Source organism: Nerophis ophidion, linkage group LG08 (genome assembly GCF_033978795.1).
Source record: "Nerophis ophidion isolate RoL-2023_Sa linkage group LG08, RoL_Noph_v1.0, whole genome shotgun sequence".
Classification (NCBI taxonomy): Eukaryota; Metazoa; Chordata; class Actinopteri; order Syngnathiformes; family Syngnathidae; genus Nerophis; species Nerophis ophidion.
In genome coordinates, this window is record NC_084618.1 from 17,180,879 (window position 1) to 17,203,328 (window position 22,450).

Consider the following 22,450-nt stretch of genomic DNA (forward strand, 5'->3'; position numbering starts at 1 on the left):
CGTGGACGCCGTCTTTGCTCCACAGTAAGTCCTTGCAGTCGTCCAGGATTGTTTACTTTGTAACCAGTTCAGTTTTACTTTTGTTCCACATAGCCTTCCCCAAGCTTCAATGCCTTTTCTCAGGGGCACTTACCTATTGTTTATTTTTGTTTTAAGCATTAGACACCTTTTTTACCTTCACCCTGCCTTCCGCTGTTTCCGACATATACAAAGCAATTAGCTACCGGCTGCCACCTACTGTTATGGACACTGACACTCAACAACACATCATTTGCAGATTATAATTACTGGTTTTCAAAAAACATTTTTAACCCAATTAGCTGAAATCACATAATCTCCCACGGCCACCAGACTGTATTTCGTGGCACACTAGTGTGGTCGAAAAACACTGTCATAGTGGACCTTTTTAGTATCAACTTTCTTTGCTAAATGGCAGTACCGCTCTGAGAATGGTTGTTTTTGTGAAGTTTATCGGTGCAGTTAGACCTCGTGATTCCGTGGAAGCCGGGTTTTGGGTATTGCATATTTTTTCAAGCTTATTAGGTGCAAAAATGGCAGCCTGTGTTTCCACTACGTTTCGCAGGGTTTGTGTCTTTATCCGTACAACAACAAACGGAAGATGTTGATGATTGGCAGGCACACCTACGGGCTGTGTCGACATCATGGAACCCGCTTTGTTCGGCTGCTGGTTTTCCGCTCTGTTAGCTGGACCACCGGCAGGTTGGCTGTCTTGAACTGGGAGTGAACCGAGGTCTGCTTCATGTAAAGGGGAGAGAAGATAGCCGTTAGTTGATTATCTACAGCCTGATGGATGTGTGTCATTAGTGGCGGAGAAAGGCTTAGAAGAGGAAGACATTCCAGAACCAATGATTTGGTTCTTCATGACAATTACCTCATGGACGGTGGTTCATGTCTGCCTTGAGAAGGACCCTGGTCGCAGGGGGATTACGCAAAGATGCTACGTGAGGCTACACCCTCGACTAGGTATAGGCGATATGGCCGAAAACTGTATCTATGTACCAGTGAAGTTGTCACGTTGTGTAAATGCTAAATAAAAACGGAATACAATGATTTGCGAATCCTTTTTCAACTTATATTCAATTGAACAGACCGCAAAGACAAGATACTTATAGGGGAACATTATCACAATTTCAAAAGGGTTAAAAACAATAAAAATCAGTTCCCAGTGGCTTGTTGTATTTTTTGAAGTTTTTTTCAAAACTTTACCGGTCCCCGAATATCCCTAAAAAAGCTTTAAAGTGCTTGATTTTCGCTATTTGCGACGCGACTATCCATTTCCCTGTGACGTCATACGGTGCTGCCAATGTAAACAAACAACGGCGAATACCACAGCAAGATATAGCGACATTAGCTCGGATTCAGACTCAGATTTCAGCGATTTAACAGATTACGCATGTATTGAAACGGATGGTTGGAGTATGAAAGTATTGAAGAAGAAACTGAAGCTATTGAGCGAATAGCTATTGATTCTCTTCATAGCCATAGCATGGCCGAATAGCTGCGTTAGCATCGCCGGTAAAATGTGCGGACCAAACGATCAGGACTTTCGCATCTTGTGACACCGGAGCAACTTAAATCCTTCGATTGGTAAGTGTTTGTTTCGCATTAAATGTGGGTGGAAGTAAACGTAATATAGTTGCAAATGCATCTGCAGGTTATCCCTACATCTCTGTGCCATGTCTGCTTTAGCACCGTCGGTAAATAGCATGTTAGCATCGATTAGCGTAGCATGTTAGCATCGATTAGCTGGCAGTCAACATCAACAAAACTCACCTTGGTGAATTTGTTGACTTTATCGTTGCAAATGCATCTGCAGGTTATCCATACATCTCTGTGCCATGTCTGCTTTAGCACCGCCGGTAAATAACTTGTTAGCGTCGATTAACGTAGCATGTTAGCATCAATTAGCTGGCAGTCACGCCGCAACCAAATATGTCTGATTAGCACATAAGGCAACATCAACAGATTTCTTGCCAGTGGTGCAACTTGAATCCCTCCCTGTTAGTGTTGTTACACACCGACAAGGCATGATGTCTCCAAAGTTCCAAAAAATAGTCGAAAAAATGGAAAATAACAGAGCTGAGACCCGGTGTTTGTAATGTGTTGAAAATGAAAATGGCGGCCAAAATTCACCCATTTAGAGTTCGGAAATCGGTTAAAAAAATATATGGTCTTTTTTTCTGCACCATCAAGGTATATATTGACGCTTGCATAGGTCTGGTGATAATGTTCCCCTTTAACGTTCGAACTGGTAAACTTTATTTTTTGCAATTATTTGCTCATTTGGAATTTGACGCCTGCAGTATGTTTAAAAAAAAAGCTGGCATAAGTGGCAAAAAAAACTGAGGAAGTTGCGGAACGCTCATCAAACACTTATTTGGAACATCCCACAGGTGAACAGGCTAATTGGGAACAGGATGGTTGCCATGATTGGGTTTAAAAGCAGCTTCCATGAAATGCTCAGTCATTTCCACTTTGCATCAATCCACCTTAGATGAGCTTGTGCCCAGCAAAGCCGGCGGCATTTCCGGGTGTTGTTGATAGATGGGTTTGACTTTGCATAGTAGAGTTTTAACTTAGTGACAAGGACGGGGCGAGGGTCACCACTTTGTCAACAAATGCCTGAGCAGATTGTTTAAGAACGACATTTCTCAACCAGCTATTGCAAGGAATTTGGGGATTTGACAAGCTCGCGACGACGTCAGAATCCTGATCTAAACCCAAATGTGGGAAAGAAAAAACTCAAAAGAAAAACGGGGATGAAAAATTGACCTTGAAGTAGGGATGGGTACCAAATGGTACCAATTATCGGTACTATTTTGAGTTAATAAATAGTATTGTTTTCCTTGTTAAAAGCTTGTTTTTTTAATTTTCATCAGTTTAATCGAACACTTTTCCGTCTATGTCACACTGCAAAAAGTCAGCTTTCCAAAACAAGGAAAAAATATATAAAAACTAGGGGTATTTTATTTGAACTAAGCAAAATGATCTGCAAAACAAGTCAAATTAGCTAACCTCAATGAACCCCAAAATAGCTTAAAATAAGTATATTCTCACTAATAACAAGTGCTCTTTTCTTGGTAGAAAAAAAAGACATTTTTGCTCAATATGTTGAAAAATATCCTTAAATTAGGTAAATGCTAGTGGTTATCTTGACATAATGATGTGCGCTCGGCATTATATTTCTTAAAACCAGCAAACTTTCACTAAAAACTAATTTATTGTTCTTAATGGTCTCCTAGCTGTCTAAAAAATGCATTTTTTTTCATCGACAACATGACATCATCGCGTTCTCTTTCAGTCAATTAGTGTGCATACATACAGCCCGGCCCCCGGCTTAAATGTTTTTAATTCTAATTTTGAAGAATTTGTCTGAATGTGCATGAACCTTTTCTGTTCAAAATTGTTTGAAATGTTAAATGTTTACATAGTAACTGTACCACAATATGAGTACCTATTTTCTATTGTTTCATTGAAAATAAAACAACAAAGTCCATTTGGCTGCCATCTGTTTTAATTATGAGACCACGATTGTTTTTTTCATACTTGAAATAAGAAATGATTACATTTAAAAAAAAAAGGAGTGTCTTGATGACACAGCTTTGCATCAGTTGATATTCTAGTTTCAAGCATGTTTTACTCAATATAGGTCATCAAATCTCAGCAACAAGCTGTAATATTTTACTGAGATCATTTAGGACCAAAACCCTTAAAACAAGTAAAAGACTCTAACATACGAACCCCGTTTCCATATGACTTGGGAAATTGTGTTAGATGTAAATATAAACGGAATACAATGATTTGTAAATCCTTTTCAACCCATATTCAGTTGAATGCACTACAAAGACAAGATATTTGATGTTCAAACTCATAAACTTTTTTTTTTTTTTGCAAATAATAATTAACATAGAATTTCATGGCTGCAACACGTGCCAAAGTAGTTGGGAAAGGGCATGTTCACTACTGTGTTACATCACCTTTTCTTTTAACAACACTCAATTAACGTTTGGGAACTGAGGAAAGTAATTGTTGAAGCTTTGAAAGTGGAATTCTTTCCCATTCTTGTTTTATGTAGAGCTTTTGTCGTTCGCTGTCGTATTTTACGCTTCATAATGCGCCCCACATTTTCCATGGGAGACAGGTCTGGACTGCAGGCGGGGCGGGAAAGTACCTGCACTCTTTTACTATGAAACCACGCTGTTGTAACACATGCTGAATATGGCTTGGCATTGTCTTGCTGAAATAAGCAGGGGCGTCTATGAAAAAGATGGCACTTAGATGGCTGCATATGTTGTTCCAAAACCTGTATTTACCTTTCAGCACTAATGGTGCCTTCAAGTGTAAGTTACCCATGCCTTGGGCACTATTGCACCCCCATACCATCACAGATGCTGGTTTTTGAACTTTGCGTCGATTACAGTCTGGATGGTTCGCTTCTCCTTTGGTCCGGATGACACGATATCTAATATTTCCAAAAACAGACCACAGAACACTTCTCCACCTTGCATCAGTCCATCTTAGATGATCTCGGGCCCAGAGAAGCCTGCGGCATTTCTGGATGTTGTTGATAAATGGCTTTCGCTTTGCATAGTAGAGCTTTAACTTGCACTTACAGATGAAGCGACGAACTGTATTTAGTGACAGTGGTTTTCTGAAGTGTTCCTGAGCCCATGTGGTGATATCCTTTAGAGATTGATGTCGGTTTTTGATACAGTGCTGTCTGACTATCAGTTTGAACATCAAATATGTTGTCTTTGTAGCATTTTCAACTGAATATGGGTTGAAAATGATTTGCAAATCATTGTATTCTGTTTATATTTACATCGAACACAATTTCCCAACTCATGGAAACGGGGTTTGTACAATCTGCTTAGTGAGAAGAATTATCTTATCAGACGGAAAATAAGCAAATATCACCCTTATGTGAGATATTTCATCTTACTTAGATTTCAGTTTTTGCAGTGCAATTCGATATATTGATATCGTTGTATCGGCCAACACTTGCTTCTCCTGATGTGTTATGTCCAGTTACACAAATACAGGCTTCTAGAAATCTGGTCATTGTCTATAAACATCCAATATTTTCCCACTGGCTCTGATGTTGCTGTCCTGTGTGAAACGTGTTTAAAATGAGCCCAAATGTGGTTAGGAATTGTGGTAATAATTCAGACTTTTGTTTCTGTTTGTCCACAGTTTGTCACTTGGACTAAGCAACAACCACATCCATCAGAGAGTTTCGGGGTAAGTGTTGTCCTTCTTTGTACTTTGTAGGCCAGCGTTTCCTTTGGACGTATACAAAAAAAACAAAATGCTGCTTCCCTCGCAGCGATAATTTTGGGGCCTGTGACGAGTCGGAACACTAAATAATCACGCCTGGGAGGCGACCGGTCCGAGTGACAAGTCTCTTAGTTTTAGTCCCCAATAGGGTTGCAAAATTCCGGGAATATTCAAAGTTGGAAACTTTCCATGGGAATGAATGGGAATAAACATTGAATGCAACATTCTAGATCTCGCAGCATGATTATTAGCTAAAACAACCTCATTTAATGCAAATTCCGTAGAATTTCGCCCCTACACTGTGCATTCCTCCATCACATCTGCAGCTAATTCCCAGTATGCTACACACAACAGCAGGGCTATTGAGGCCACGCTAGTATTTGAGCCCAAGGACTTCATCCAGGCAGGTAAGTGTTGATGATATTACTGGGGTAAATATATTTGATCTGTGGTATTTAAGTTGAATAGAGGTGTAAATGCTGGAGACTACTCCACTCAAGCGAGCTAGCTGTTCCTGTACTTGTTAAATGGTTTTGGGGCCAATATCTCCAGCTTGCTAGGTTTAGGTGCCACCACATCCTTATAATGAATCGACAAATTTTCGCCGTTAGCTATGATGCTAATTTTCTGCATGGTAAATCCCATTCATTCATGCTAACAACGTTAGCGATCCGAATTTACCTTTTTTTGTGATCTGTAAAGTTCAACTAGCAAATACTAAATCCAAACGTGTTCTGTTGTCATACAAGAGTGTTTGTTGTAGTCTGATTTAGCGTGCTGATTGAGTGTTCATTTATTCATCTAGCCTTTTTTTATTCATTTGTCCATCAGTAAAATATTTTGAAAGACTACTCTAAATGTTAGCATACAGACAAGTGCCCAATAATATATAATAATTGTAATTCCCCATTCATTCCATATTTTCCCATTCATTCCCATATATTTCCATTCATTCCCATATATTCTTGTTAATTCCCATATATTTCCATTTATTCCCATTCATTTCCATTTATTCCCATTCATCCCCATATATTCCCATACATTCACATTTATTCTCATATATTCCCATTCATTCCCATATATTCCCATTTATTACCATACATTCCTGTTAATTCCAATATATTCCCGTCCATTCCCATATATTCTCCTTCACTCCCATATCTTTACATTTATTCCCATATATTACCGTTCATTCCCATATATTCCCTTTAATTCCCATATATTTTCATATATTCCCATACATTCGCATTCATTCCCGTTCATTCCCATATATTTTCATATATTCCAATATATTCCCATACATTCGCATTCATTCCCATATATTCCTGTTAATTTCCATATATTCCCCTTCATTCCCATATATTTCCGTTCATTCGCATATATTCCCCTTCACTCCCATATCTTCACATTTATTCCCACATATTCCCATTAATTCCCATATATTCCCGTTAATTTCCATATATTCCCCTTCATTCCCATATATTCCCAATTATTCCCATTCATTCCCATATATTCCCCTTCATTCCCATACATTGACATTTATTCTCATATATTCCCATTCCAATTTATTCCCGTACATCCCCATTTATTCCCATATATTCCCATACATTCACATTTATTCTCATTTATTCCCATACATTCACATATATTCCCGTTAATTCCAATATATTCCCATTCATTTTCATTCATTCCCATATATTCCCTTTCACTCCCATATCTTCACATTTATTCCCATATATTACCGTTAATTCCCATATATTCCCGTTAATTCCCATATATACCTGTTTATTCCCATATATTCCCGTTAATTCCCATATATTCCAATTCATTCCCATAGACTGTGCCCATCTTTGAATAATCAAAAAATGCTCCATATTTACAAACTTTTCCCGAGTTTAACTTCCCGTGGTAAATGTCCGGAAACTTTCTACCCCTTTGCTACCCTAGTCCCTGGCACAGGTCTGCAAGGAACTGGAGTTGAAGGTTTAAGTTTAGGTTTAAGGAGACTGGACGTCATCCTCTGCTCTACAGTGCTGACTGTGGTGTATTTATCCGGATGGAGGAGGAAGTCGGGGGCGTTGGACTTGCTTGACGGACTCGGCGGGGGGGTGTATGTTTTTCCAATATGAGTGAAAACAATGGATATTGAGCGGACTGTGGGGGGTGAGGGGGGGGGGGGACCACCTGCATAGTTCGTTTCAAAGTGGGGAAACCCCCTCAGTGATAATAAACAAGGCGATCGTTTGTCACCGTGTATTCTTAAAATAGTCCCGCTGGATGTCAGCCGCCTGCTTCCTGTTATCTACTCCGGGTTTTTGCCGCTTCTTAATGGAATACAAACACAACCTTGTTTTTTCAAGTGGAACATTTCCTGTGTGACGCTTTCAAGGTGCGGCGTCAGGAGCAGTGCAAGGTTTTCAAGGTCCGACACCAGAAGTTACGCAACGTTTTCAAGTTCCGACATCAATGGTAACGCACTGTTTTCATCTCCGACATCAATAGTAACGCACTGTTTTCATGTACGACATCAGTAGGAACGCAATGTTTTGAAGGTCTGACAACAATAGTAACGCAATGTTTTCATATCCGACATCAATAGTAACGCAATTTTTTCATATTCGACATCAATAGTAACGCAATGTTTTTAAGGTCTGACAACAATAGTAACGCAATGTTTTCAATGTCTGACATCAATAGTAACGCTATGTTTTCATGTCCGACATCAATAGTAACGCACTGTTTTCATGTACGACATCAGTAGGAACGCAATGTTTTCATTTCCGACATCAATAGTAACACACTGTTTTCATGTACGACATCAGTAGGAACGCAATGTTTTCAAGGTCCGACAACAATAGTAACGCAATGTTTTCATATCCGACATCAATAGTAACAGAATGTTTTTAAGGTCCGACATCAATAGTAACGCAATATTTTCATGTCCGACATAAATAGTAACGCAATGTTTTCGTTTCCGACATCAATAGTAACGCAATGTTTTCGTTTCCGACATCAATAGTAACGCAATGTTTTCATGTCCGACATCAATAGTAACGCACTGTTTTCATGTACGACATCAGTAGGAACGCAATGTTTTCAAGGTCTGACAACAATGGTAACGCAATGTTTTCATATCCGACATCAATAGTAACGCAATGTTTTTAAGGTCTGACAACAATAGTAACGCAATATTTTCATGTCTGACATCAATAGTAACGCAATGTTTTCGTTTCCGACATCAATAGTAACGCAATGTTTTTGTTTCCGACATCAATAGTAACGCAATGTTTTCAAGGTCTGACAACAATAGTAACGCTATGTTTTCATGTCAGACATCAATAGTAACGCAATGTTTTCATGTCCGACATTAGTAGTAACACAATATGTTCATGTCCGACATCAATAGTAACGCAATGTTTTCAAGGTCTGACAACAATAGTAACGCAATGTTTTCGTTTCCGACATCAATAGTAACGCAATGTTTTCAAGGTCTGACAACAATAGTAACGCTATGTTTTCATCTCCGACATCAATAGTAACGCAATGTTTTCATGTCCGACATCAATAGTAACGCAATGTTTTCAAGGTCTGACAACAATAGTAACGCAATGTTTTCATATCCGACATCAATAGTAACGCAATGTTTTCAATGTCCGACATCAATAGTAACACAATGTTTTCAATGTCTGACATCAATAGTAACGCAATGTTTTCAATGTCCGACATCAATAGTAACACAATGTTTTCAATGTCTGACATCAATAGTAACGCAATGTTTTCATGTCCAACATCAATAGTAACGCAATGTTTTCAATGTCTGACATCAATAGTAACGCAATGTTTTCAATGTCCGAAATCAATAGTAACACAATGTTTTCAATGTCTGACATCAATAGTAAGGCAATGTTTTCAATGTCCGACATCAAAAGTAACGCAATGTTTTCATTTCCGACATCAATAGTAACGCACTGTTTTCATGTCCGACATCAAAAGTAACACAATGTTTTCATGTCCGACATCAAAAGTAACACAATGTTTTCATGTCCGACATCAATAGTAACGCAATATTTTCATGTCCGACATCAATAGTAACGCAATGTTTTCATGTCCGACATTAGTAACGTGATGTTTTCCTCTCGAACATCAATAGTAACGCAATGTTTTCATGTCTGACATCAATAGTAACGCAATGTTTTCAATGTCCGACATCAATAGTAACACAATGTTTTCATGTCCGTCATAAATAGTAACGCAATGTTTTCATGTCCGACATCAATAGTAACGCAATGATTTCATGTCCGACATCAAAAGTAACACAATGTTTTCATGTCCGACATCAATAGTAACGCAATGTTTTCAAGGTCTGACAACAATAGTAACGCAATTTTTTCGTTTCCGACATCAATAGTAACGCAATGTTTTCAAGGTCTGACAACAATAGTAACGCTATGTTTTCATCTCCGACATCAATAGTAACGCAATGTTTTCATGTCCGACATCAATAGTAACGCAATGTTTTCAAGGTCTGACAACAATAGTAACGCAATGTTTTCATATCCGACATCAATAGTAACGCAATGTTTTCAATGTCCGACATCAATAGTAACACAATGTTTTCAATGTCTGACATCAATAGTAACGCAATGTTTTCAATGTCCGACATCAATAGTAACACAATGTTTTCAATGTCTGACATCAATAGTAACGCAATGTTTTCATGTCCAACATCAATAGTAACGCAATGTTTTCAATGTCTGACATCAATAGTAACGCAATGTTTTCAATGTCCGAAATCAATAGTAACACAATGTTTTCAATGTCTGACATCAATAGTAACGCAATGTTTTCAATGTCCGACATCAATAGTAACGCAATGTTTTCATTTCCGACATCAATAGTAACGCACTGTTTTCATGTCCGACATCAAAAGTAACACAATGTTTTCATGTCCGACATCAAAAGTAACACAATGTTTTCATGTCCGACATCAATAGTAACGCAATATTTTCATGTCCGACATCAATAGTAACGCAATGTTTTCATGTCCGACATTAGTAACGTGATGTTTTCCTCTCCGACATCAATAGTAACGCAATGTTTTCATGTCTGACATCAATAGTAACGCAATGTTTTCAATGTCCGACATCAATAGTAACACAATGTTTTCATGTCCGTCATAAATAGTAACGCAATGTTTTCATGTCCGACATCAAAAGTAACGCAATGGCAATCAGTAATAGCGCAATGTTTTTATGTTTTAACGGAATATTTCCATCATGTTGCCCTGTGCTTTGACTCCCCGGTTCAATGGACTGGACTCTCACTAATATGTTAGATCCACTATGGACTGGACTCTTGCTATTATGTTAGATCCACTATGGACTGGACTCTCACTATTAATTAGACCCACTATGGACTGGACTCCCACACTATTATGTTAGATCCACTATGGACTGGACTCTCACTATTATGTAAGATCCACTATGGACTGGACTCTCACTATTATGTTAGATCCACTATGGACTGGACTCTCACTATTAACTAGACCCACTATGGACTGGACTCCCACACTATTATGTTAGATCCACTGTGGACTGGACTCTCACTATTATGTTGGATCCACTATGGATTGGACTCTCACACTATTATGTTAGACCCACTATGGACTGGACTCCCACACTATTATGTTAGATCCACTATGGACTGGACTCTCACTATTATGTTAGATCCACTATGGACTGGACTCTCACTATTAACTAGACCCACTATGGACTGGACTCCCACACTATTGTTGGATCCACTATGGACTGGACTCTCACTATTATGATAGATCCACTATGGACTGGACTCTCACTATTAACTAGACCCACTATGGACTGGACTCCCACACTATTGTTAGATCCACTATGGACTGGACTCTCACTATTATGTTAGATCCACTATGGACTGGACTCTTACTATTATGTTAGATCCACTATGGACTGGACTCTCACTATTATGTTAGATCCACTATGGACTGGACTCTCACACTATTATGTTAGACCCACTATGGACTGGACTCCCACACTATTATGTTAGATCCACTATGGACTGGACTCTCACTATTAATTAGACCCACTATGGACTGGACTCCCACACTATTATGTTAGATCCACTATGGACTGGACTCTTGCTATTATGTTAGATCCACTATGGACTGGACTCTCACTATTAATTAGACCCACTATGGACTGGACTCCCACACTATTATGTTAGATCCACTATGGACTGGACTCTCACTATTATGTTAGATCCACTGTGGACTGGACTCTCACTATTAACTAGACCCACTATGGACTGGACTCCCACACTATTATGTTAGATCCACTGTGGACTGGACTCTCACTATTATGTTAGATCCACTATGGACTGGACTCTCACTATTATGTTAGATCCACTATGGACTGGACTCTCACTATTAACTAGACCCACTATGGACTGGACTCCCACACTATTGTTAGATCCACTATGGACTGGACTCTCACTATTATGTTAGATCCACTATGGACTGGACTCTTATCATGTTAGATCCACTATGGACTGGACTCTCACTATTATGTTAGATCCACTATGGACTGGACTCTCACACTATTATGTTAGATCCACTATGGACTGGACTCTCACACCATTATGTTAGATCCACTATGGACTGGACTCTCACTATTATGTTAGATCCACTATGGACTGGACTCTTGCTATTATGTTAGATCCACTATGGACTGGACTCTCACTATTATGTTAGATCGACTATGGACTGGACTCTAACTATTATGTTAGATCCACTATGGACTGGACTCTCACTATTATGTTAGATCCACTATGGACTGGACTCTTACTATTATGTTAGATCCACTATGGACTGGACTCTCACTATTATGTTAAATCCACTATGGACTGGACTCTCACTAATTTGTTAGATCCACTATGGACTGGACTCTCACACTATTATGTTAGATCCACTATGGACTGGACTCTCACACTATTATGTTAGATCCACTATGGACTGGACTCTCACTATTATGTTAGATCCACTATGGACTGGACTCTCACTATTAACTAGACCCACTATGGACTGGACTCCCACACTATTGTTAGATCCACTATGGACTGGACTCTCACTATTATGTTAGATCCACTATGGACTGGACTCTTACTATTATGTTAGATCCACTATGGACTGGACTCTCACTATTATGTTAAATCCACTATGGACTGGACTCTCACTAATTTGTTAGATCCACTATGGACTGGACTCTCACACTATTATGTTAGACCCACTATGGACTGGACTCTCACACTATTATGTTAGATCCACTATGGACTGGACTCTCACTATTAACTAGACCCACTATGGACTGGACTCCCACACTATTATGTTAGATCCACTATTGACTGGACTCTCACTATTATGTTAGATCCACTATGGACTGGACTCTCACACTATTATGTTAGATCCACTATGGACTGGACTCTCACTATTATGTTAGATCCACTATGGACTGGACTCTCACTATAACGTTAGATCCACTATGGACTGGACTCTCACTGTTATGTTAGATCCACTATGGACTGGACTCTCACTATTATGTTAGATCCACTATGGACTGGACTCTCACACTATTATGCTAGATCCACTTGACGTCCATTGCACCGGTCGCCCAGGGGAGGGGGTCCCCACATCTGCGGTCCCCTCCAAGGTTCCTCATTGTCCCATTGGGTTGAGTTTTTCCTTTCCTGGGATGACGTTTTGGCTTGTGCAGCCCTTTGAGACAGTCGTAATGTAGGGCTATATAAGTAAACATTGATTGATTGAAAGGATCCCAAGCATCTTTGGACTCGGGATGACTCTTCGGCATTAGTGGGAATCTCCGGCGGGAGCTCCAGGTTAACACCGTGGGGGCCGGGGCGGAAGTTGGGATTAAAGCACCTCATTGCAGAACATGATGGGAACAATGCTCCCTGGTCTCCAGAAGTCTGACCAAATACCTTCCACCTGAGCTCTGGCCTGGAAACAACAGAAGCCCTGGGATCTGGTTCTCCCCCCCATGCCTTTATGGGTCCCGGGGCTCTTTTCCGGGCTACAAGGTGGGGCTGGAAACAGTTAAAGGTAATGGACGTGGTGTCGAGCCTGAGGGCCCCCGACTCCGGAGTGCTAACAGAAGAGTTGCTTGGCTGGGGGGGGGCCCCGGCCTTGAAGTCCATCAGCAGTCAGAGGAAAAAGGTGTGAAGAATTTCGCCCTTCTCAATTTGAGATACACTTGGTTTTCACCTTTGGCACCATTGGGCTGTTTTTTGTTTTGTTTTTGTGTATGTTAAATCCATTTTGAGCAGATGGATAAAGTTGTGTTATTGTGCTGCCTTGTAGCTCGTACAAGCTAATACAGTAATATGTTGTCACCTTGTATAAACGGTAAATAAAAACAGAATACAATGATTTGCTAAACTTTTTCAACTTATATTCAATTGAATAGACTGCAAAGACAAGATATTTAGTTATTTTTTATTGCAAATAATCATTAACTTAGAATTTAATGTCAGCTACACACTGCAAAAAAAAAATGTCACAGGGGCATTTTTACCAGTGTGTTACATGGCCTTTCCTTTTAACAACACTGAGTAAAGTTTTGGGAACTGAGGAGACACATTTCTGAAGTTCTTCAGGTGGAATTATGTCCCTTTCTTGCTTGATGTACAGCTTAAGTTGTTCAACAGTCCAGGGTCTTCGTTGTGGTATTATAGGCTTCATATCGGAGACAGGTCTGGACTACAGGCAGGCCAGTTTAGTACCCGCACTCTATTACTACGAAGCCACGCTGTTGTAACACGTGGCTTGGCATTGTCTTGCTGAAATAAGCAGGGGCGTCCATGATAACGTTGCTTGGATTGCTCTAAAACCTGTATGTACCCATCCATCCATCCATTTCCTACCGCTTATTCCCTGTGAGGTCGTGGGGGGCGCTGGTGCCTATCTCAGCTACAATCGGGCGGAAGGCAGGGTATACCCTGGACAAGTCGCAGGGCCAACACAGATAGACAACATTCACACGCTAGGACCAGTTTAGTGTTGCCAATCAACCTATCCCCAGGTGCATGTCTTTGGAAGTGGGAGGAAGCCGGAGTACCCGGAGGGAACCCACGCATTCACGGGGAGAAGATGTAAACTCCACACAGAAAGATCCCGAGCCCCAGATTGTTGTGAGGCAGACGCACTAACCCCTCTTCCACTGTGCTGCCCACCTGTATGTACCTTCCAGCATTAATGGTGCCTTCAAAAATGTGTAAGTTACCCACGCCTTGGGCACTAATACACCCCCATACCATCACAGATGCTGGCTTTTCAACTTTGCGCCTAGAACAATCCGGACGGTTCTTTTCCTCTTTGTTCCGCAGGACACGACGTCCACAGTTTCCAAAAACACATTGAAATGTGGACCCGTCAGACCACAGAACACTTTTCCACTTTGCATCAGTCCATACTTAGAAGAGCTCGGGCCCAGCGAAGCCGGTGGCGTTTCTGGGTGTTGTTGATAAATGGCTTTGGCTTTGCATAGTAGAGTTTTAACTCACACTTACAGATGTAGCGACAAACTGTTGTTACTGACAGTGGTTTTCTGAAGTGTTCCTGAGCCCATGTGGTGATGTCCTTTACACACTGATGTCAGTTTTTGATGCAGTACCGCCTGAGGGATCGAAGGTTTGTAATATCATCGCTTACGTGCAAGGATTTTTCCAGATTCTCTCAACCTTTTGATGATATTACGGATCGTAGATGGTGAAATCCCTAAATTCCTTGCAATAGCTTGTTGAGAAATGTTGTTCCTAATCAATTTGCTCAGGCATTTGTTGACAAAGTGGCGACCTTCGCCCCGTCCTTGTTTGTGAACGACTGAACATTCAATGGAAGCTGCTTTTATACCCAATCACTGCACCCACCTGTTCCGAAATAGCCTGTTCACCTGTAGGGATGTTCCACATAAGTGTTTGATGAGCATTCCTCAACTTTCTCAGTTTTTTTTGCCACGTCTGCCAGCTTTTTTGAACCATGTTGCTGTCATCTTTCCAAATGAGCTAATATTTGCAAAAATAACAACGTTTTCCGGTTCGAACGTTAAATATCTTGTCTTTGCAGTCTATTCAATTGAATATAGGTTGAAAAGGATTAGCAAATCATTGTATTCTGTTTTTATTTACCATTTACACAACATGACAACTTCTTTGTAATATTAACAAGATTTTTTTTCTACATTTTAGGTTTTTTTTTTCCTCCTGCGGTTGTTTCGCAACAAATGTTCCCATACAAATAATCAGTTGCAGGGTCAAACTGTCGCCAGAATAACTTCTTTATGCACTATAGGCAGCGCTGAGTGTGCCATTATTATTGTTTTGATGTCGTGGGATTTATGGCTCATCCTTAAAAAGTTACCCCCACACTGCTTTGATGCGCCAGGGATATATGCTGACAGAGGTTTTGTGCAACTTTTTAGAGGCATATATTTCCTCAAAATTCTGGGGAGTTGTAAATGTAGCATATGTCACCAAGGAAATGTGTTTGCTTTTTGTAGACAACTTTTTTTTTATATATATATATATATATATATATATATATATATATATAAAGAAAGCTACCTATGCTAATGATCACAGTTCGCCTCCTGTAAAGTGTTTTAATCATTCTCGAAAGCACTTTTTTGGTTGCTGTTGTTCTTTAATACCGTATGTGACAGTCTTTTGCTGTTGTCGTGCGGGTTCAATGGACCACCCAGGAAGGACAAGGTCTATTTTTTCAAATAAACCTTTCGTCGTCGCCGTCTTGCACTCTCTTCCTTTGCTGCTCGCTCTTTGGTTTGATTTCGTCTCTCGCTGTCCGGTCCGCTCTTCAGTCGGCCGCGGCTCCGTCTCTCGCGCCTTGTTCCCCGTCTCTTTTGCTCCTCCTCCACCGCTGCGGGTTCTCCAACTCCTTTCGCAATCTCTCCTCCTTCTCCCCTTTTATACAGCGTGAGGAGATGCGTTAATTGTGTGCCGGTTTGTGAGCCATGCACCTGATTTAGATTGCGGCGGCGCATTGTCCGCCTGCTTGCCGCCATCTTTGGCAGGGCTGCAGTGTGCCCTGCCCCACCGTCGGCCCGTTGGTTCCCCCTCTCTACACTGTATTTTCTGCACTATAGGGTCGTGTTTTTGGTGGAAGCGGGGGTGTATATTGTAGCGTCCCAGAAGACTTAGTGCTGCAAGGAGTTCTGGGTATTAGTTCTGTTGTGTTACGGTGCGGATGTTCTCCCAAACTGTGTTTGTCCTTCTTGTTTGGTGCGGGTTCACTTTTTTGGTTTGTCGTAAACCGAGAGCTAGTGGGCAGCCTATGATGGAGTCGGCTCCCTTTGTTTCTTTGTTGAGTCTGTTCCTTGCGCATTATGTATTGGAAATTTTTTTAGTTTGTCGTAAACCGAGAGCTAGTGGGCAGCCTATGACAGGGTCGGCTCTCTTGGTTGCTTTGTTGGGTCTGTTCCGTGTGCTGTATGTATTATTTATTGGTCATTTTTTTGTTTGTAGTAAACCAAGAGCTAGTGGGCAGCCTGTGACAGGGTTGGCTCTCTTGGTTGCTTTGTTGGGTCTGTTCCGTGTGCAGTATGTATTATTTATTGGTAATTTATTGGTTTGTCGTAAACCGAGAGCTAGTGGGCAACCTATGACGGAGTCTGCCTTCTTGGTTGCTTTGTTGGGTCTGTTCCGTGCGCAGTATGTATTATTTATTAGTAATTTTTTGGTTTGTCGTAACCCGAGAGCTCGTGGGCAACCTATGACAGAGTCGACTCTCTTTGTTTCTTTGTTGGGTCCGTTCCGTGTGCATTATTTATTATTTATTGATCATGTTTTGGTTTGTTGTAAACCAAGAGCAAGTGGGCAACCTATGACGGAGTCTGCTCTCTTGGTTGCTTTGTTGGGTCTGTTCCGTGTGCAGTATGTACGATTTATTGGTATTTTTTTTTTGGTTTGTCGTAAACCGAGAGCTAGTGGGCAGCCTATGATGGAGTCGGCTCTCTTTGTTTCTTTGTTGAGTCTGTTCCTTGCGCATTATGTATTGGAAATTTTTGGGGTTTGTCGTAAACCGAGAGCTAGTGGGCAGCCTATGACAGGGTCGGCTCTCTTGGTTGCTTTGTTGGGTCTGTTCCAAGTGCTGTATGTATTATTTATTGGTCATTTTTTGGTTTGTAGTAAACCGAGAGCTATTGGGCAGCCTGTGACGGGGTTGGCTCTCTTGGTTGCTTTGTTGGGTCTGTTCCGTGCGCAGTATGTATTTTTTGGGGGGGTTTGTCGTCAGTTTACTTTTGTAGCTGTATGTAGAAATGGCGCTGCCGGTTGCATCAACTCTGTGCTCTCTGTCGTTAATGTCTTTGATGTTTGTTTTTATTGTTTTCACAGGGTTTTACCTTACTTTTTGTGGACTTTTTGCATCTGCACTGCAATCATATCATTTCCCCACTGTGGCTCGAATAAAGTTAGGATTTTGGCGAGAGGCCACCCACTTTTTTTGTCAGACGGTCTTTTGTTTTCCAACACTTTCTGAACCTCGTCGGCCACATAGGAGAAGATTGCTTGACCTCTACTTTTTCAAGCGAGACAGGCAGCTGAGGAATGATCCAGAAGCAAAGAAGGTATAATTAACCGCCGGGGTTGAAATGGGGTGCACGTGTTGCACTTTGCTAGGAGGTTGGCCACACATGCGAAAGAACCGCCGCCAAAGGAGGAGGCGTCGGTGCCCACTGCACTTCTCGCAGGTGCACCGCCTGTTTACCACGAGCAGCTATTATTCTTTTCTTTCCCACGCTTCCACCTGGCTGGCTTCCTCTGGACCTCTGTGTTGGGGTTTCCTTCCCTTCCACCACCACAAGGACCACTCACACGTCCCACATGATGGCGAACAGTCGTCCGTTTCAAACACCCATCAGGGGATTGAGCAGTATGTTACAAACATTCAGAGGTACAGTATTTGCTGACCCCCGGCCTTTTTTTCATGCAATAAAAATGGAAAATGTTGAACATAATCAGTTTTGGGATACTGGTCCACCTCTAGTTTTTGTTATGAAGCAATTTTTCCTAGAGGAAACCAGAGAAAATATAGGATATAGGTCAAAGTATATGTATGTATGTGTGTGTATCAATCAATCAATCAATGTTTACTTATATAGCCAGAAATCACGAGTGTCTCAAAGGGCTGCACAAGCCACAAAGACCTCATCCTCGGCTCAGATCCCACAACAGGGCAAGAAAAACCTCAACCCAATGGGATGACAATGGGAAACCTTGGAGGGGACCGCAGATGTGGGGTCCCCTCACCGGTCGCCCCCCTGGGATGTCGAGTGGATCCAGCATAATAATGTGAGAGTCCAGTCCATAGTGGATCTAACATAATAGTGTGAGAGTCCAGTTCATAGTGGATCTAACATAATAGTGGGAGTCCAGTCCATAGTGGATCTAACATAATAGTGTGAGAGTCCAGTCCATAGTGGATCTAACATAATAGTGTGAGAGTCCAGTTCATAGTGGATCTAACATAATAGTGGGAGTCCAGTCCATAGTGGATCTAACATAATAGTGTGAGAGTCCAGTCCATAGTGGATCTAACATAATAGTGTGAGAGTCCAGTCCATAGTGGATCTAACATAATAGTGTGAGAGTCCAGTCTATAGTGGATCTAACATAATAGTGTGAGAGTCCAGTCCATAGTGGATTGTAACATAATATTGTGAGAGTGCAGTCCATAGTAGATCTAACATCATTGTGTGAGAGTCCAGTCCATAGTGGATCTAACATAATAGTGTGAGAGTCCAGTCCATAGTGGATCTAACATAATAGTGTGAGAGTCCAGTCCATAGTGGATCTAACATAATAGTGTGAGAGTCCCGTCCACATTGGATCTGGTTAATAGTGTGAGTCCAGTCCATAGTGGATTTAACATAATGTGAGAGTCCAGTCCATATTGAATCTAGTTAATAGTGTGAGAGTCCATTCCATAGTGGATCTAACATAATAGTGAGAGTCCAGTCCATAGTGGATCTGACATAATAATGTGAGAGTCCAGTCCATATTGGATCTGGTTAATAGTGTGAGTGTCCAGTCCATAGTGGATTTAAAATAATAATGTGAGAGTCCAGTCCATATTGAATGTAGTTAATAGTGTGAGAGTCCAGTCCATAGTGGATCTAACATAATAATGTGAGAGTCCAGTCCATATTGGATCTAGTTAATAGTGTGAGAGTCCAGTCCATAGTGGATCTAACATAATAGTGTGAGAGTCCAGTCCATAGTGGATCTAACATAATAGTGTGAGAGTCCAGTCCATAGTGGATCTAACATAATAGTGTGAGAGTCCAGTCCATAGTGGATTGTAACATAATATTGTGAGAGTGCAGTCCATAGTGGATCTAACATAATAGTGTGAGAGTCCAGTCCATAGTGGATCCAACATAATAGTGTGAGAGTCCAGTCCATATTGGATCTGGTTAATAGTGTGAGTCCAGTCCATATTGGATCTGGTTAATAGTGTGAGTCCAGTCCATATTGGATCTGGTTAATAGTGTGAGTCCAGTCCATATTGGATCTGGTTAATAGTGTGAGTCCAGTCCATAGTGGATTTAACATAATGTGAGAGTCCAGTCCATATTGAATCTAGTTAATAGTGTGAGAGTCCATTCCATAGTGGATCTAACATAATAGTGAGAGTCCAGTCCATAGTGGATCTAACATAATAATGTGAGAGTCCAGTCCATATTGGATCCGGTTAATAGTGTGAGAGTCCAGTCCATAGTGGATTTAAAATAATAATGTGAGAGTCCAGTCCATATTGAATGTAGTTAATAGTGTGAGAGTCCAGTCCATAGTGGATCTAACATAATATTGCGAGAGTCCAGTCCATATTGGATCTAGTTAATAGTGTGAGAGTCCAGTCATTAGTGGATCTAGTTCATAGTGTGAGAGTCCAGTCCATAGTGGAACTAACATAATAGTGAGAGTCCAGTCCATAGTGGATTGTAACATAATATTGTGAGAGTGCAGTCCATAGTGGATCTAACATCATTGTGTGAGAGTCCAGTCCATAGTGGATCTAACATCATTGTGTGAGAGTCCAGTCCATAGTGGATCTAACATCATTGTGTGAGAGTCCAGTCCATAGTGGATCTAACATAATAATGTGAGAGTCCAGTCCATAGTGGATATAGTTAATAGTGTGAGAGTCCAGTCCATAGTGGATTTAATGTAATAATGTGAGAGTCCAGTCCTTAGTTGTCCTGAAGAATTTGTCCCATTCACTCTTTGTAAAGCACCAGTTCCATTGGCAGCAAAACAGGCCCAAAGCTTAATACTACCACCACCATGCTTGGCGGTAGGTGTGGTGTTCCTGGGATTAAAGGCTTTACCTTTTCTCCTCCAAACATATTGCTGAGTATTGTGGCCAAACGGCTCCATTTTTGTTTCATCTGACATCACATGGACTAAGATAAGACCTTCTGGAGGAAAGTTCTGTGGTCGGATGAAATATATATATACATGTGTGTGTGTGTGTGTGTGTGTGTGTGTGTGTGTGTGTGTGTGTATAGTACATTTATATACTGTGCATACTCTGATTGCATACTACACATCTGTCTCTATGAGAGTCTCGAGGACATCCTCCAGATGGTCGTGGTCTCTCCCTCCCTCTGAGGTGTCCTCGCTGTGAGCTCAGACTTCTCTGGTCCATCCATCTGTCCTCCCCGTACGAGTTGCCATCGGATACGTTTTACAGCGTAAATGTCTGCCATTAAAAAAAAAAAAAAATAACGTGCAAGCATCAGCTATGCCATCAAGATCCCGGAGCCGGCCCGTTTGTTTTGTTATCTTCGGGGCGGTTGCCTGGTAACCTCCCGGCATCTCCTGCTTTCATGTGGACCGCTGGAAACCCGAGGACGGCCGAGCCTTCTCCGCCAAATGTTCCGTCCCTCATCTGCGTCTTCCATCTTTTTTTTTTTTTCCCCCCCCCCCTCCTCTCTCTTCCACACTACAAACCCTACGTGGCCTCTTGTTAGCGGAACAGGGTGATGTAACACGTGGACGCTGAAAAGACATGCAAACGACAACGCCCGCGAGATGGCAAACATTACGAGGTCTTGTTAGCTGAACGTTGTCCCGTACGTAAGCAGGAAGTGGACCCACTGTAATGACATCCAACTTCGATCCGGAGATGGCGGGAAAGACACGAAAAGACGCTCATTTGCGGCACCATTTTTTTAAACTATGATTCATTTTTCATCCAATCAGTCGGCATTTCAGCAAAAGCCGACATTGTACTGTAGGTGATGGTTTTATTATGTTCCCAGTTTAACTATGTTGTTTAGCAATTAGCAGCACTGCTACATGTTGGCTCCGCTTACCACTCAGCTTCTAAAACTTGTAGCTCATCCTCATTATATTCAGACTCAAAAATATATAAGGTCTTTGAATCATCACTTGTCCCAAAGTAGTCTTTTTTTTGTCTCTCATGAAGTCTGCCGTGGTTAGTAGTGTTGTGGTTGAAATAAAAAAAAAAAGCTAAATACGTAAATAGTACATGTTGTTATGAATGTTACTACCTTACATACATACGTACATCATGTATATATTACATGTTATTCTGAATGTTACTAGATACTACATATATACTAACATGTATATATTACATGTTATTATGAATGTTACTACATGACATATATACTTACATCATGTATATACTACATGTTATTATGAATGTTACTACATTACATATAGACTTACATCATGTATATATTACATGTTATTATGAATGTTACTACAATACATATATACGTACATCATGTATATATTACATGTTATTCTGAATGTTACTAGATACTACATATATACTAACATGTATATATTACATGTTATTATGAATGTTACTACATTACATATATACTTACATCATGTATATACTACATGTTATTATGAATGTTACTACAATACATATATACGTACATCATGTATATATTACATGTTATTATGAATGTTACTAGATACTACATATATACTAACATGTATATATTACATATTATGAATGTTACTACAATACATATATACTCACATGTATATA

At 40.7% G+C, this 22,450-nt stretch overlaps 1 protein-coding gene across 2 annotated transcripts in view; it reads left to right on the forward strand.

Moving 5' to 3' along the window:
- lhfpl2a (LHFPL tetraspan subfamily member 2a) overlaps window positions 1-22,450 on the forward strand; it is an 81,132-nt gene that overhangs the window by 32,092 nt on the left and 26,590 nt on the right. The window contains exons 2-3 of one of the 2 annotated variants that reach the window (XM_061907884.1): window positions 5,215-5,262; window positions 7,688-7,767. The gene's annotated coding sequence lies outside the window, so the exon portion shown is untranslated. The remainder of the gene's footprint in view (window positions 1-5,214; window positions 5,263-7,687; window positions 7,768-22,450) is intronic. The other variant, XM_061907882.1, reaches the window with a different exon arrangement.